Source organism: Sapajus apella, unplaced genomic scaffold (genome assembly GCF_009761245.1).
Source record: "Sapajus apella isolate SASKATOON/1434 unplaced genomic scaffold, GSC_monkey_1.0 scaffold4, whole genome shotgun sequence".
Lineage (NCBI taxonomy): Eukaryota > Metazoa > Chordata > Mammalia > Primates > Cebidae > Sapajus > Sapajus apella.
In genome coordinates, this window is record NW_022436944.1 from 53,345,785 (window position 1) to 53,362,772 (window position 16,988).

The following is a 16,988-nucleotide window of genomic DNA, read 5'->3' on the forward strand; positions in this document are numbered from 1 at the left end:
TAAATACATCTTGAGAGAGTACAGCTTAAAACTAGGAACAAATATAAAATAGTAACATCTCTTGGACAATGAATAGAGGTAGTGAAGGAATATGAAAAATTCTTTTTTATAATTTTTAGAAACGATTTATCATCAGAAGTGAATTAGCTACCTAGAATTGAACAACAAGTCATATAAGACCTCCGAGAATGCAACAATAGCCTATATGCCTAAGTTTCACTAAACTTAAAAATAAAATGAAGCTGGCCAGGCGTGGTGGCTCACGCCTGTAATCCAAGCACTTTGGAGGCCAACGTGGGCGGATCACCTGAAGTTGGGAGTTGAAGACCAGTCTGACCAACATGGTGAAACCCTTTCTTAAAAAAAAAAAAAAAAAGAAGAAGCAGGACTTGTTTTGGACATTAAATTTAAAAAATAAAAAAATAAGATGAAGCTTGGCCGAGCGTAGTGGCTCACGCCTGTAATCCCAGCACTCTGGGAGGCTGAGGCAGGCAGATTACTTGAGGTCAGGAGCTTGAGACCAGCCTGGCCAACATGATGAAACCCCATCTCTACTGAAAATATAAAAATTAGCCGGGCATAGTGACAGGTGCCTGTAATCCCAGCTACTTGAGAGGCTGAGGCAGGAGAATCTCTTGAACCCAGGAGGTGGAGGCTGCAGTGAGCATAGACTGCACCACTGTACTCTATCTAGCCTGGGCGACAGAGGGAGACTGTCTCAAAAAAAAAAGAAAAAAAAAAAAAAAGAAAAAAAAAAGGGCTACATTTTCTTTAGTATTCTAACTACAATGACTTTGAGCCTCTGCCTATCCACTGAAGTACCTAATCTCTGCTTATACGCCCTGTATTTTCTCACAGTTCTCCAGGTGTTGTCTCACATGCTGGGGACAAAATTACTCTCATTCTTCTGCTCCTGCTTCTCATCAGCTTCCTTGACTGAGTTCTCCAAGAAGAGTTCATGGCCAAGAAGAGTCCTTTCTCCCGAATTCCCTACTACCTCCCGGGCTGCCAGAGCTATGTGGGTTCTCAAGTCAAGGTGGGAGAATGCCCTCTCCATAATTGCCTATTGCATATTGTCAGCTGAGTGCATTAAAGTCTCATAAAGCTGATCATGAAAACAGGCTGAGCCATAAGCTGCCTATAGTATGAAGATGCTTTATCATTGTCATATGAAGCAATTTAGTAATATGGAGTCTTTCACATCTCCATTTCAAAAGAAGCTTTTTGGTTTACATTAAAAAAAATGGAATTGGCATAATTTACCACTCTCTTTGTATTATTTGGATTTGCATTTTATTTTATTTATTTTATTTTATTTTATTTTTTGAGATGGTGTCTTGCTCTGTCACTCAAGCTGGAGTGCAATGGCACAATCTCGGCTCACTGCAACCTCCATCTCCCAGGTTCAAGTGATTCTCCCTGCCTCAGCCTCCCAAGTAGCTGGGATTACAGGCACTGGCCATCGAGTCTGGCTATGGCTAATTTTTGTATTTTTAGTAGAGACGGGGTTTAACCATGTTGGTCAGGCTGGTCTTGAACTCCTGACCTCAGGTGCTCTGCCTGCCTTGGCCTCCCAAAGTGCTGGGATTACAGGCATGAGCCTCTGTGTCCAGCCTTTTATTTTATTTTTTGGTGTCAACATTTTACCGATTTAAGTGAAGTATAAAACCCTGACCTCCTTTTAATTCCCTTTACCCACCTTCATTGACAATACATTGTCTAAAATGTTTCCTCTACATATTTTGAGAATCACATTAGTCAGTGTTATAATTTTTGCTTCAACAATCAAACATAATTTAGAAAACTCAAGAAGAGAAGTCTGTTGTACTTATCTACGTTTTTACTCTTTCTGTTGTTCCTTTTCTCTTCCTGATGTTTCATGATTGCCTCTAATTGTTTCTGTTTAAAGAGTTCCTTTAGACATGCTTTTAGGGTTGGTCTGCTGGTGACAGATTGTTTTAGTTTTTCTTAATATGAGAATGTCTTGATTTCACCTTTATTCCTGAAGACTATTTTTGCCCATATGTAAAATTATGGGTTCACAGTTCCCTCCCTCCTTCCCTCCCTCCCTTCCTTCCTTCTTTCCTTTCTGTCTCTTTCTTTCTTTCATCTCTCTTTCTCTTTCTTTCAACAGGGTCTCATTCTGTTGCCCAGGCTGGAGTCCAGTGGTGTGATCTTGGCTCATTGCAATCTCTGCCTCCCAGGTTCAAGCTATTCTCCTACCTCAGCCTCTCAAGTAGTTGGGATTATAGGTGTGCACCACCACGCCCAGCTAATTTTTGTATTTTTAGTAGACGTGGGGTTTCACCATGTTTGCCAGGCAGCTCTTGAATTCCTGACCCCAAGTGATCCACCTGCCTTGGCCTCCCAAAGTGCTGGGATTACAGGAGTGAGCCACCACCCCCAGCCCACAGTTCTTTTCTTTAAACACTTCAAAAATCTTGTGACACCTCCTTTTGGCCTGTATAGTTTTGGATGAGAAATCTGATGTTTGAATTGTTTTTTTCCTACAGGTAAATCATCATTTCTCTCTTATTGCTTTCAACTTTTTCAGTCTTTAGTTTTCCAAAGTTTGATTATAATGTGTCTTGGTTATATTTCTTTGTTGTTGTTGTTTTCTGCTTAAGGCTCAATTACCCTGTGAAATCTATAGGTTTATGTCTTATGCCAAATTTAGGAAAATTTTAGCCATGACTTTGTGGAACACTTTTTCAATCCCACACTCTCACTCCTCTCTGATAATACAACTGATTGGTTTTTGTTAAGGTTCCACAGGTTCCTGAGGTTCTGTTGATTTTTTTCTTCAGTGTATTTTCTTCACGTTGTTGAAGCTGGTTATATTTTATTGATCTAACTTGAAATTTACTGATTTACTCTTTTGTCTTCTTTAGTCTATTATTGAGCCCATCCTGCGAGTTTTATTTTATTGTATTTTTTCAGTTAAAGGTTTTATTTGGCTCTTCTTTATGTGTTCTATTTCTTCAGCAAAGCTTTCCACTTTTCATTTGTTTCAAGCATGTTTAGAATTTCTCATCGATTCATTGTATGATGAATTTAAAATCCTTGTCAGACAGTTCCGTCTCAGTGTTGCCATCTGTGGATTATCTTTTCTCATTCTAGTTAAGATCTTCTTGGCTCTTGGGATAATGAATGATTTTTAAAATGCAATCCTGGATACTTTGGTTATTATGTTATGAGACTCTGGATCTTATTTATATCTTTGGTTTTAGCAAGTTTCCTCTGATACTGCAGCAGTCAGGGGAAGGTTGATGCTGCCTTGTTACTGCCAAGTGGAAGCAAAAATCCAGGCTCTTCACATGGCCTCCCCTGAAAATGTGGAGAATGGAGGGGCTTGTTACTGCATGATTAGGATGACAATCCTGCATACCCCACCTGGTCTTCTCTGACACCATCACAGCGTTGGGGAAGGAAGAGAGGAGGAATGCCTCATGTCAGCTGGGTGAGGGTGGAAGTCTAGGCTCCTTAAGTCTAGGACTCTAAGTTGCTGACAAGGGTGGGGATGGAGACCTCAATTTTTCCTGTGGCATTTGGCTACAGTAGGACGATTATTGTCTAAGTTTTCTCTCTTGCTAGGTTTCTTCTGTTCTGTCCCTTGGTGAGAAATAACAGGCTTTTTTCTTGGGCATTTTCCCCCTTTTTTGTTTATGTCTGTCGGCATTTCTGGTTGCCAGCTTCTCCAGTACTCAGGTGAGGATACAAGGAGGGGAAAAATCCAGGGCAAACAATGCATGGCATTTTTGGGGTTCTGAGGTTCCAAGTGATTATATTTTCTTTCCTCCATCTTTCAGAGTCACCTTTTATTTGTCTTACATATAATGTTCAGGGTTTTTAGCTATCCTTAGTGGGAGGAATGAGAAGTGTGTATTTCTTCTTGTCCACAGCTGGAAGTCTCTTTAGTTTTTCATACCTGAAAGACCCAGTTGTGAGTCATATTGCCCGTTTTGAAATCCCAATAGTGCCACCCTGGGTGATTCTTTAAGTCTCTGTTTTCTCATCTGTAAAATAGTGATTATATTAGCACTTGCCTTATGGGGTTGTAGTGATAATTAAATGAATATCACTATATATTGCCAGGTAATATTGACATGCATGTATAGTCTCTTCTAACTGGGAAGCTGAAGCGAGATTGTGGCTTGAGTCCAGGAGTCTGAGGCTGCAGTGAGCCATGATTGTGCCACTGCTCACCAGCCTTGGTGACAGAGTGAGACCCTGTCTCAAAAAACAAAATAAAAACAAAACTGTATATCATCAATCATCATTACTCCTAAATCATCCATACTCTCTCTATATAGATGATGTATCTATTGAGAGAGAGAGAAAGAGAAAGAGAGAGAGAGAGAGAGAGAGAGAGAGGAGTTCAGCCTAATGGCTGGCACATAGCAAGTGCTCAATAAAGCATGGAGCTATTATTATTTACAACATATATACTGGACAGATTATACCAACCTATGGATTAGCAGGCTGCCACTTTTTGTTTCAAGGTTTTGTACTATTTAATATATTCCAGAAGAGAGTATCTTAAGTCCACTCCTGAATAGTCCACAACTTGAACCCAACCTTTTGTGTTGCTTGCCATCTCATGTCTCAGTCCTCAGCACCAAAACAGGCCCTTTCCTGCTGGTCGCCATTTCCCATGTTATAACCGCCCCAGGTAGTTGCAGCCCCTGTCTCAAAAAATGAAATAAAAATAAAACCGTACATCATCAATCATCATTACTCCTAAATCATCCATACTATAAAATGTTGGTTATTTTGTATCAGCTAACAGTCTTCACTTTATTGTCTTTCGCTTTATTGGTTGTTAGAGCTGTACTGTTTTCCTTAATAACCTATAAAGCGAAAGACAAAAATTATGACTATAATTTTTCAAACAGCAATATTTTTTCTTGTCCCTATAATACTAGAAACAGTCTACAACAAGAGAGTATTAAAAATATCTTTAAAATTTTTTTATTTTAGGTTTGGGAGTATATGTAAAGGTTTGTTACATAGATAAACACATCATGGGGGTTTGTTGTAGGTATTATTATATCACTCATTAAGCTCAGTATCCAACAGTTATCTTTTCTCCTCCTCTTCCTACCCCCACCCACCCACCTCAAGTAGACCTTAGTGTCTGTTGAAAAACATCTTTTAAAATATGTTTTTTTGTGTGTCTTTCCACCATGAATTTATTTTATTTTTTTTACAGAGACAGGATTTCACCATGTTGGCCAGGCTGGTCTCGAACTCCTGACCTCAGGCGATCAACCTGTCTTGGCCTCCCAAAGTGCTGGGATTACAGGCATGAGCCAACACACCTGGCCTCCACCATGAATTTAAACATCTTAAGGTAACTTCTAATTAATAACATCCTAAAGCCTTAATTAATAAATAGATGTAAACATCTTAAGACCTAACTAGTAAACAATTAATTATGTAACTCTATATAACTTTATATCCTCCAAACAAAGATACATTTTCATGTGTCCAAGAAGTCTTTACAAAGCATGACAAATATAATAGTAGACATAAAATAATCAGGCTGGGCATGGTGGCTCATGCCTGTGATCCCAGCACTTTGGAAGGCCAAGGCAGGAGGATAACTTGAACTCAGGAGTTTGAGACCTGCCTGGGCAACCTGGCAAAACTCCATCTCTACAAAAAATACAAAAATTAGTCAGGTGTGGTGGCATGCTTCTGTAATCCCAGCTACTTAAGGGGCTGAGGTGGGAGAATTACCTGAGTCTGGCAGGTCAAGGTGGCAGTGAGCCATGATCATGCCATTGCAATCCAGCGTGGGCATAAAATAATAAATAAATAAATAAATAAAAAGAAATATTATAGGCAACATTAGTCTTTGGCAACATTATTTTATGCCTAATGAAATTAAATTAGAAATTAGTAACAAAACTGTACCAACAAATCAAAAAAACAATTTTTGGATCAAAAAGGAACTTGAAATGAGGACATACATAGTAGAATATTCGAGATACATATAAAGCAATGCTTGGAAGAAAATGCAAAGTCATAATGTTCAAATCAAGACATTATAAAAAACAGAAGAGGCCGGGCGTGGTGGCTCACTCCTATAATCCAAGCACTTTGGAGGCCAAGGCGGGCGGATCACCTGAGGTCGGGCGTTCAAGACCAGCCTGACCAACATGGTGAAACCCCGTCTTTATTTTTTTTTTTGAGACGGAGTTTCGCTCTTGTTACCCAGGCTGGAGTGCAATGGCGCGATCTCGGCTCACCGCAACCTCCGCCTCCTGGGTTCAGGCAATTCTCCTGCCTCAGCCTCCTGAGTAGCTGGGACTACAGGCACACGCCACCATGCCCAGCTAATGTTTTGTAGTTTTAGTAGAGACGGGGTTTCACCATGTTGACCAGGATGGTCTCGATCTCTTGACCTCGTGATCCACCCGCCTCAGCCTCCCAAAGTGCTGGGATTACAGGCTTGAGCCACCGCGCCCGGCCCCGAAACCCCGTCTTTAAAAAAAAACCCAGGAGAAAATAAGTTAGTGAAATAAAAATAAGTGATTTAATAAGGATAAAAACTAAAATTTTAAACTTTGAAAAAATGATATATCTAATAAATACATTTAAAATTTAATTCTTAAAAAACAAAACAAATTTATTTAATTTCATTAAGGGAAAACAGTAGAATCATAAACATGCAAAATAAAAATTTATATGAGGGAATTAAATATAGATATGTGAAAAATTTAAAGATTCAGAAGAGACAACCTGGTTTATTAGTATAAAAATAAATTTGACAACCTGGATCAAATTGAGGGATTACAAAACCTGACCTCACAATGGCTAAAAAATATAAATAGACTGATTATCATAGAAAAAGTGGGGGGTAAACATTCAAGAGCTTCTCCCCAAAAAGCATCCTGACACAGCCATTTTCACTGAAGACTTACCAAACCTTTAATCATTGTGGAACACAATGAGGATGCCTACTTGTCATCACTGTTATTCAAAATAGTACTGGAAGTCATAGCTAGAGCAATCAGACGAGAAATAAACAAAGGGCATTCAAATTGGAAAGGAAGAAGTCAAATTATCCTTGTCTGCAGATGATATATTATGTTTGGAAAAACCTAAGACTCCATGAGAAACTATTAGAACTGATAAACAAATTCAATAAAGTTGCAGGATACAAAATCAACATACAACAATCAGTAGCTTTTTTTTTTTTTTTGAGGCATAGTCTCATTCTGTTGCCCAGGCTGGAGTGCAGTGGCTTGATCTCGGCTCACTGCTACCTTCACCTCCCAGGTTCAAGTGATTCTTGTGCCTCAGCCTCCCAAGCAGCTGGGCTTACAGGTGTATGCTACCATTCCCAGCTAGTTTTTGTATTTTTAATGGAAATGGGGTTTCACCATGTTGGCCAGGCTGATCTTGAACTCCTATCTTCAAGTGATCCAGCCACTGTGGCCTGGAAATCATTATGCTAAGTGAAGTAAGTCAGGCAGAGAGAGACAAACATCACTTGTTCTCACTTATTTGTGAGATCTAAAAATCAAGACAGTTGGATTCATGGACATAAAGTGTAGAAGAATGGTTACCAGATGCTGGGAATGGTATTGGCGAGCTGAGGGGAGGTGGGGATGGTTAATGGGCACAAAAAATAGAAAGAATGAATAAGACCTATTATCTGATAGCATAACATAACCTGAATGTACATAATTAAGGGACCAATTACCTTAATTACAGTAGATACATACAACAGAATATTCAACAGCCTTTACGAAAGGAACAGCATTATGTTTACTGGTTAGGAGCTGTCTCCAAGATACAGTAACAAATAAAAGGGCAAAGGAATGGACAGTGATAGTGTATGATACCATTTGTGTATAAAACAGAAATAAATCCAGAAAACCATATATTTAATACAGTTATTATACATTTATGCTTTTTTTTTTTTTTGAGACGGAGTTTCACTCTTGTTACCCAGGCTGGAGTGCAATGGCACGATCTCGGCTCACCGCAACCTCCGCCTCCTGGGTTCAGGCAATTCTCCTGCCTCAGCCTCCTGAGTAGCTGGGATTACAGGCACGTGCCACCATGCCCAGCTGATTTTTTGTATTTTTAGTAGAGACGGGGTTTCACCATGTTGACCAGGATGGTCTTGATCTCTTGACCTCGTGATCCACCCGCCTCGGCCTCCCAAAGTGCTGGGATTACAGGCTTGAGCCACCGCGCCCGGCCATTTATGCTTTTTATATTTCTGGAAGTTTACCCTAAACACTGGCAACCTTGATTATCCCCTCTTAGTGAACTGGGTGGCGGAAGGAAAGACACAAGAAGGAGTATTATTTTTCACACTATGTCCTTATCTATGTCAGTTTCCCTATAATTAGAGCCTGAGACAGAGATTCTTGAGTCTGTGCTCTTCTAAGGGGAGTGAAGCAAGCAGGACAGGGCCTGGATCAAAAATCAAGCAAGGATGTAGTCTTAGATGGAGCCTAGCTTCTGCTGGAAACCCTGAAGGGCTCTGGAGTGTGAATAGTTCCATAAAGTTGGTTCTACCTGGAGACAAAGGGGCCAGGCTTTTGTACCTGTCTTAGTCAGTCATTGGCTATGAGCTGCCTTTCGGGAGAGGTAGCTCCTATTGGCCAGGGAAATTCTCTAAAAAAGGAGGCAGCTCTGAGCAATTAGCAGTTAACCTTCAGAGCAGCTAAGGGACCAAATCAGAAAAGGAAATCTGGGCCTGATAGGTGTCTGCTACAACCTTATTGTGTTTTCTGAAATCTATAGCACATGTATTTACCTCCTCAAAAAAAATCAGTTTAAAAATCAGTATTACAGAGGGTCTCTTTTTGTGGTTTGCAGGGATTCCAAATTCAGCATGGGTGCCAAAATTTAAAACAGTAAAAGCTAGCCTTGGAAATCCTTAGCAATTTTTGGGAACTAAATTGGCCATTTTTTCCACCAGTATTGAAACAGATTATGTTTCTTTGGACCAGCACTACATTTAATTGTTGGCTTGCATTTAGGTAACCTTCTATTTGGAAAATCTACAACATTAAACACTGAGCTCTTACTCATCGATCTGCGTCCCCAGGATGCTTTTTAGAGTAGATTTTTTATCCTTTATCTCAGGTTCACCCAGAATGGACTGGTACGGAGATCGAGCATATTATTTGTCTTTGTCCTGTATTTTGCCACATCTAATTATATGGTTATAAATGTAGTAGATGTTATACTGGAAAAAAATTTTCCAAATATTGAACAAAAGGCAAAAAATTCTACTAAGTGGCCTTCTAAAATCACATTAGACATTTTCTAATAGACCCACTTAAAGGTGATACTGCTCAGGAAATGTGACTTCATAAAAGTTATTAATAGATGTTAACTTGTAAAACTTGGTAAGGTATGAGTTTTTTCCCCTCTCTCTGGTAGAGAAGTTAACTCAAAAGTTATAGTTTTATTGACTTGTATCTTTTTTTTTTTTTTTTTTTTGAGACAGGGTCTTGTTCTGTTGCCCAGGCTGGAGTGCAGTGGGGTGATCTTGGCTCACTGCAGCCTCGCTATCCCTCCGGGGTTCAAGCAATTCTCTTGCCTCAGCCTCCTGAGTAGCTGGGATTACTGGCACCTGCCACCACACTTGGCTAATTTTTGTATTTTTAGTAGAGACAGGGTTTCTCCACGTTGGACAAGCTGGTCTTGAACTCCTGACCTCAAGTGAACTGTCCGCTGCACCCTCTCAAATTGCTGGAGTTACAGGTGTGAGCCACCATGCGCAGTCTTATTGCCTTGTAGCTTATAACCAGTTTTTATATCTAATATTTTTTTGAGACAATCATAGCCCACTGCACCTAGCCAAGAAAATAGTCACTCCTGCTTCCCTCTTCTTCCAATCTTTGGCAACTGCAAATCTACTCTCTTTCTATATGGATTTGTCTATCTGGACTTTTAAAAATTTTAATTTAACCTTCTTTATTTCTGAGAGAGGGTCTTACTCTGTCTCCTAGGCTGAATGGGATACATTAGCATAATCATGGCTTGCTGCAACCTCAACCTCTCGGGATCCAGCCATCCTCCCACCATAGCCTCCTGAGTAGCTGGGACTAGAGGTGTGCCCTACCTTGCCCAGCTAATTTTTTTATTTTTTGTAGAGACAAGTTCACACTGGCTATGATTGTATCACTGCACTTCAGCCCATATGACAGAGCAAGACCATGTCTCCAAAAAAAAAAAAAGTACATTGCTAATTGTTTGATAGACTACTGTTCTACTGTTGTTTCATAAACTTTAAAAAAAAGTATATTGTTGGTATTTAGGGCTTAGAAGTTTCTTACAATTTTGAGTAAAGAATAAAATGTTGAAAATGACAACGTGTGGAATTGATAAGGATGTAGAAAATAGATACTGTCAGTAGTCTGCTACTGAAGATACAAATTGGTACTAAATTTCTGGAAGCCAACTTGATAGTATGCATCAGGATTTTTAAAATTTATGTAATAGACTTAACAATTCCAATTCTAGAAATGTAACCTAAGAAAATAATTGAATCAATGTGTAAAGCTCTGTTTACTGTATCACTATTTCTTCATTTAGAAACTATGCTGTAAGCAGTCTGAATTTTTGCCAGTAGGCATTAAGTTTGACATATTCACACAAAGACATACCCTGTGGCCATAATGGTATTCATTATCATGCAAAGATGTTTAAAATATATTATTGGTCAAAAAAAGCAGTCTATCAAACAGCATTTATAGACTAATCCCACTAAAATAATACGGAGTTCATATTTACCTTATTTTCTGCATTTTTGAAGTGTACATGTGTTATCGCTTCTCTGCCTTTTGGCTAAGATCAAGTGTAGTGCACCTGTGTTATATTTATAATCATAAAAATCAGTAAAGCTATTTCCATCTTAAATAAAAAGATGCCTCACTTTGCAATAATGAGTGGTTATGCCTTCCTGCTTTATCTTCTTTAAGTACTAGACAAGATTCATGTCTTGGATTTCCTCTGAACTTCTCTACTACGCTACCTTACAAGGAAGGCAATGTGGGTAGCTCCCTCTTCTGTGACAACGTAAGAGATGTAAGGTCAGGGCAAAGGTCACAACAGGGGAGGACACTGATAGCCAATTCTGGAGCCTTTATCCAGTTGTCCTATTCCAGGTTTTTAGGTAGAGTGCTGCTTTGCTGCTTCAAGGTTAAGCTTGCCTAATACTCCTCTAGGAGCTTTAATGAGCTAAGCACAAATCACCCCACTGAACCCCCACCAAACCCTATGCCTCCCTCAGCCTTGCAGACTCTCCCTATCCCCTGACATCACTCTACTAATAAGTCAATCCCTCCCATCCCTCCGGCTCTGAGAGAATCCTATATAAGCTTCCTTGAAGTGGTCTCTAAGACTGTTTTTGGCCTCACTTACTTAGGGTAGAAGGAGGAGCTTGCTGATATCAGTTAGCATTTCTTACCAACTCTGTTTCCATTACAGTAAGTATCAGGTATGTTAAAAGCATGTGTTTGCCTGGAGAAAAATTCCTTTTACCCGGCTACTCTAGGGCGTCTCTATGGTTTTGTTCTGCAAGCTTAAGGATGATAAAAATAATTCCAAGTAGGAGTATAGAACATCCCCACATTTAACATAAGCTGTATTAATCATTATAACCTTCCCTCCCCCCAGCCAAATAAAAAATTAGACTCAGAAACACCACTGATCTTATACATGTTGAAATCCATATATAAAGTTAAATCCATATATGCATCTTAGAAATCCATATATAAAGTTAACATTGCAGAGAAGCTTAAATGTGTCATTTGTACACGATGGTTGGACCTTGATATGCTCCATTTTTTTTTTTTTTTTTTTTTGAGACAGAGTTTCTCTTTTGTTGCCCCGGCTGGAGTGCAATGGCATGATCTCCACTCACCGCAACCTCTGCCTCCCGGGTTGAAGCAATTCTCCTGCCTCATTCTCCTGAGTAGCTGGGATTATAGGCATGCTCCACTAAGCCCAGCTAATTTTGTATTTTTAGTAGAGACAGGCTTTCTCCATGTTGGTCAGGCTGGTCTTGAATTCATGACCTCAGGTGATCCACCTGCCTCAGCCTCCCAAAGTGCTGGGATTATAGGTGTGAGCCACCACACCCAGGCCACTGGATGTTTTTAAAAAGGCTCTACTATAACCAAAGTTAGATCCAAATCCAAAAACAGATACAGAACATTTCTTTTTTATTTTTTTGAGACGGAGTCTCCCTCTGTTGCACAGGCTGGAGTGCAGTAGTGCCATCTCAGCTCACTGCATCCTCTGCCTCCTGGGTTCAAGTGCTTCTTCTGCCTGAGCCTCCTGTGTAGCTTGAATTATAGGCATGTGCCACCATGCATAGCTAATTTTTGTATTTTTACCAGAGATGGGGTTTCACCATGTTGGCCATGGTCTCCAACTCCTGATCTCAAGTGACCCACCCGCCTTGGCCTTTCAAGGTACTAGAATTACAGGCTTGAGCCACCACACCTGGCCATATAGGTAAAATGTCTATGTATTAAGAGAAAAGGCTGGGCGGGGTGGCTCATGCCTGAATTCTTGTACTTCAGGAGGCCAAGGGGGGGTGGATCGCTTGAGGCCAGGAGTTCAATACCAACCTGGGCAATATGGCAAAACCCCATCTGTACTAAAAACACAAAGAAAAAAAATTAGCTGGGCATGTAGTCCCAGCTGCTCGGGAGGCTGTGGCACAAGAATTGCTGGAACCCAGGTGGTACAGGTTGCAGTGAGTGAGCTGAGATCTCGCCAGTGTACTTCAGACTGAGTGACAGAGTGAGGCTCTGTCTCAAAAAGAAAAGAAAAAAGAAAAATTGCATTCTACATGGTACTGACGTTCATAATTCTGTAATTGAGAGAAGTAGGTATACAAGACAAAAAATTACAGTAATCGGGAGAAATGAAAAAAGCGGAAAATTTGTTTGCCTCAAAATTCCCAACCCTGGGCATATTTCATAAAGCTTCCACAAAAAAATGGTTTACAAAGCTGAAAATTAATGTGACTGAATCCTAGATTATAAAAATTAGGCAAATCCCATTCTTTGGAATTATCTATTATGTGCTTTTTCATTCTGATTCTGGGACAGTCTGGAGCTGGTAGTGTCTCGCTTAAGCGCCCCTAGTTTGCCAATCCAGGTGCCTGGTACCTTCCCAGAACTGCCATTTTCATGTAACCCTGATATTTAATCCTTTCCCAATGCTCTTCCTGGTTAACCTGAAAAATAGCTCCAGGATAGTGGAAAGTAGTCTTCTTTTTCATCCAGAGATCAAGTGCATTTTAAGCATGGTCAACTTCTAAAGGAATGAATCATCCTAATCAGGAAAATCTCAGGCACCAGAACAAGTAGCTATATTTTGCTCAGAAATGGTTTTAAGGATACTGAATGAGGTGGTATGTACCCATAATCCCAGCTACTGGGGAGCCTGAGGCAGGAGGACTGCTTGAGCCCCGGTGTTTGAGACCAGCCTGGACAACATAGTGAGGCCCTGTATCAAAAAGAAAAAAAAAAAAAGAAAATGCCTTCAGGTGCCCCTTTATATTGATGTGAGTCTTGGTCCCATAAGACAGGCTCCACAGAGTCTGGCTCTTTTCCTAAGCACTCCAAGAAAGCTAAACACAGGTTACTCTGCCAGGCCTACCAAAGTGTGTCCTCAATCTTCCCTACCCCATCGCTCCCTGCTAAGTCAGCCCACCCCACCATCTCACACTGGGAAGATTCTGTTTAAGTTTTCTCAAATCTTTAGAAACAATGCTGGCCTCTCTGCTGGGGGAAGGAGTAGAGAATGCTGGTATCTGGGAACTGATAGTTCTGTTTGTTCAGAGGAATAGCTCAGTGGACTACCATTCTTGATAACGGTACAGTTGACCCTTGAATAACATGGATTTGAACTGGACAGCTCCACTTATATGTGGATTTCTGCCACCCCTGGAGGAGCAAGACCAACCCTTCTTCTTTCTCCTCTTTCTCAGCTCCTCAAAGTGGAAGATGAGGAGAATAAAGACCTTTATGATCATCCACTTCCAGTTAGTCAACAGTAAATGTATTTTCTCTTCCTCATAAGTTTCTTAATATTTTTTCTCTAACTTACTTTATTGTAAGAATACAGTATATAATATGTGCAATATACTGTATATACTGTATATAATACATGTGTTATGTGAAATACGTTTTAATCAACTGTTTCTGTTATCAGTAACATTTCTGGTCAGTAGTAAGCTATTAGTAGTTAAAGGTTTAGGGAGTCAAAAGTTACAGGCAGATTTTTGACTGTGCAGGAATAAGTGCCTCTAACTCTGTGTTGTTCAAGGGTAAACTGAAATTCATACAAATTTTAATGAAAAGTTTGTTACTTTTTGTATGTTTCTGGACATAGACTCCCTCTTGTGGTTCATAGGATATATGATATATAAGATATAGGAGATTTTATCTGCATTTTTGCCATTGCAAAGATTACTTGGGTGCTGGTAGAAAGATTATTATAGCTGAATGCACTGATAATTTTTTTTTTTTTTTTTGAGACGGGGTTTCGCTCTTTTAACGCAGGCTGGAGTGCAATGGCGCGATCTCGGCTCACCGCAACCTCCGCCTCCTGGGTTCAGGCAATTCTCCTGCCTCAGCCTCCTGAGTAGCTGGGATTACAGGCACGTGCCACCATGCCCAGCTAATTTTTCGTAGTTTTTAGTAGAGACGGGGTTTCACCATGTTGACCAGGATGGTCTCAATCTCTTGACCTCATGATCCACCCGCCTCGGCCTCCCAAAGTGCTGGGATTACAGGCTTGAGCCACCGCGCCCGGCCCACACTGATAATTTTTAAACAGACATTGTAAAGACCTAAGCTAACTTATTTAAGAATTATACTTCTATGAAGACCCAGTAGGCAAGAAATTATAGCATTTGAATAAAGAAAAATCTGATTAACCAGCATTTTAAGAGTAATAACTGGCTAGGCACGGTGGCTCATGCGTTTAATCCTAGCACTTTGGGAGGCTGAGGTGGGCAGATCACTTGAGGCCAGGAGTTCGAGACCAGCATGGCCAACAGGGTGAAACCCCATGTGTACTAAAAATGCAAAAAATTAGCTGGGCATGGTGGTGTGCGCCTGTAATCTCAGCTATTTGGGAGGCTGAGATGGTAGAATCATTGGAACTCAGGAGGCAGAGGTTGCAGTGAGCCAAGACTGCGCCGCTGCACTCCAGCCAGAGAGCAACTCTGTCTCAAAAGAAAAAAAAAGTAATAATATTTATTGAGTTATTTAATGTTCCAGGTACTATTATAAACACTTTATATAAACAATTATGAAACCTTTTTTTTTTTTTTTTTGGGACAGAGTCTCATTCTGTCACCCAGGTGGAGTGCAGTGGTGTGAGCTTGGCCCACTGCTACCTCTGCCTCCAGGGTTCCAGCAATTCTCCTGCCTCAGCCTCCTGAGTAGCTGGGATTACAGATGTGTGCCACCATGCTTGGCGATTTTTTCTGTATTTTTAGTAGAGACAGGGTTTCACCATATTGGCCAGGTTGGTCTCAAACTTCTGACCTCAAGCCATCCTCCCGCCTCAGCCTTTCAAAGTGCTGGGATTACAGGCACGAGCCACCGCATCCAGCCTTGTGTAACTTTTTATTATGGAGAATTTCACACTTAAGAAATAAAGAGCCGGGCGCGGTGGCTCAAGCCTGTAATCCCAGCACTGTGGGAGGCCGAGGCGGGTGGATCACGAGGTCAAGAGATCGAGACCATCCTGGTCAACATGGTGAAACCCCTTCTCTACTAAAAATACAAAAAATTAGCTGGGCATGGTGGTGCGTGCCTGTAATCCCAGCTACTCAGGAGGCTGAGGCAGGAGAATTGCCTGAACCCAGGAGGCGGAGGTTGCGGTGAGCCGAGATCGCGCCATTGCACTCCAGCCTGGGTAACGAGCGAGACTCCCCCTCTCAAAAAAAAAAAAAAAAAAAGAAATAAAGAAAAAAGCAGAAAGAGTCTCCATATGTGCATCATCCACTTTTAACTATTTATCAACATTTAACATTTTGGTATACCTATTTATCTATCACTATTATTTGCCGCAGCCATTCTTTTTCCGGAGTATTTAAAGCAAATATCAGATATCTTATAATTCACCTATATAACATTCAAAGCTTTTAATATATATTAGTTATTTTCATCCTCAACAAAAAGTAGATATTGTTGTCATTCCCATTTTATGTATGTATAAACTAAGGCAAACGGTATTAAGTGATCCATGGGGCTCACGACTTATACCCTGGAGTCTGACTGCAGAGCTTTATAAGTATGTCATTTCTGAGATTAGGCTGTGGCTTTTGTCTGGGGTGTCCACTCTCTCTTTCCTGGACCACTAGTTCTTGAGGAAGCCAGCTTACATGTCCAGCAGTCCCATGCAGAGGTCTGCATGGTGAGGAATGGGGCCTCTAGCCAACAGCCAGTTAGGAACTGAGGGCTAACAACAACCACATGAGAGAGCTTGGGAACAGAGTCTCCACCCCTTATGGAGCTTATATTTCAGTGGGCAACACAGACAGTGTACAAGTAAACAAACAACCAACCAAACGAATACACACACACACACACACACACACACACACACACACACATACACACACATATATATTTATATATATAAAATGTAGTTTCAGGTAGTGATTAGGTCATATAAAGAGAAACGAGGGCCGGGCGCGGTGGCTCAAGCCTGTAATCCCAGCACTTTGGGAGGCTGAGGCGGGTGGATCACGAGGTCAAGAGATCGAGACCATCCTGGTCAACACGGTGAAACCCCGTCTCTACTAAAAATACAAAAAAATTAGCTGGGCATGGTGGCGCGTGCCTGTAGTCCCAGCTACTCAGGAGGCTGAGGCAGGAGAATTACCTGAACCCAGGAGGCAGAGGTTGCGGTGAGCCGAGATCGCGCCATTGCACTCCAGCCTGGGTAACATGAGCGAAACTCCATCTCAAAAAAAA

The 16,988-nt window shown here is 40.8% G+C and overlaps 1 long non-coding RNA gene and 1 pseudogene across 1 annotated transcript; both read left to right on the top strand.

The window, feature by feature from the left end:
• Positions 1-1,700: 1,700 nt before the first annotated feature.
• Positions 1,701-16,732, top strand: LOC116543708. Its single transcript, XR_004265674.1, has 3 exons — positions 1,701-1,981; positions 4,503-4,507; positions 16,698-16,732. It is a non-coding gene; the product is annotated as an uncharacterized LOC116543708 (long non-coding RNA).
• LOC116545071 lies at positions 10,805-10,944 on the top strand (annotated as a pseudogene).
• Positions 16,733-16,988: the final 256 nt, after the last annotated feature.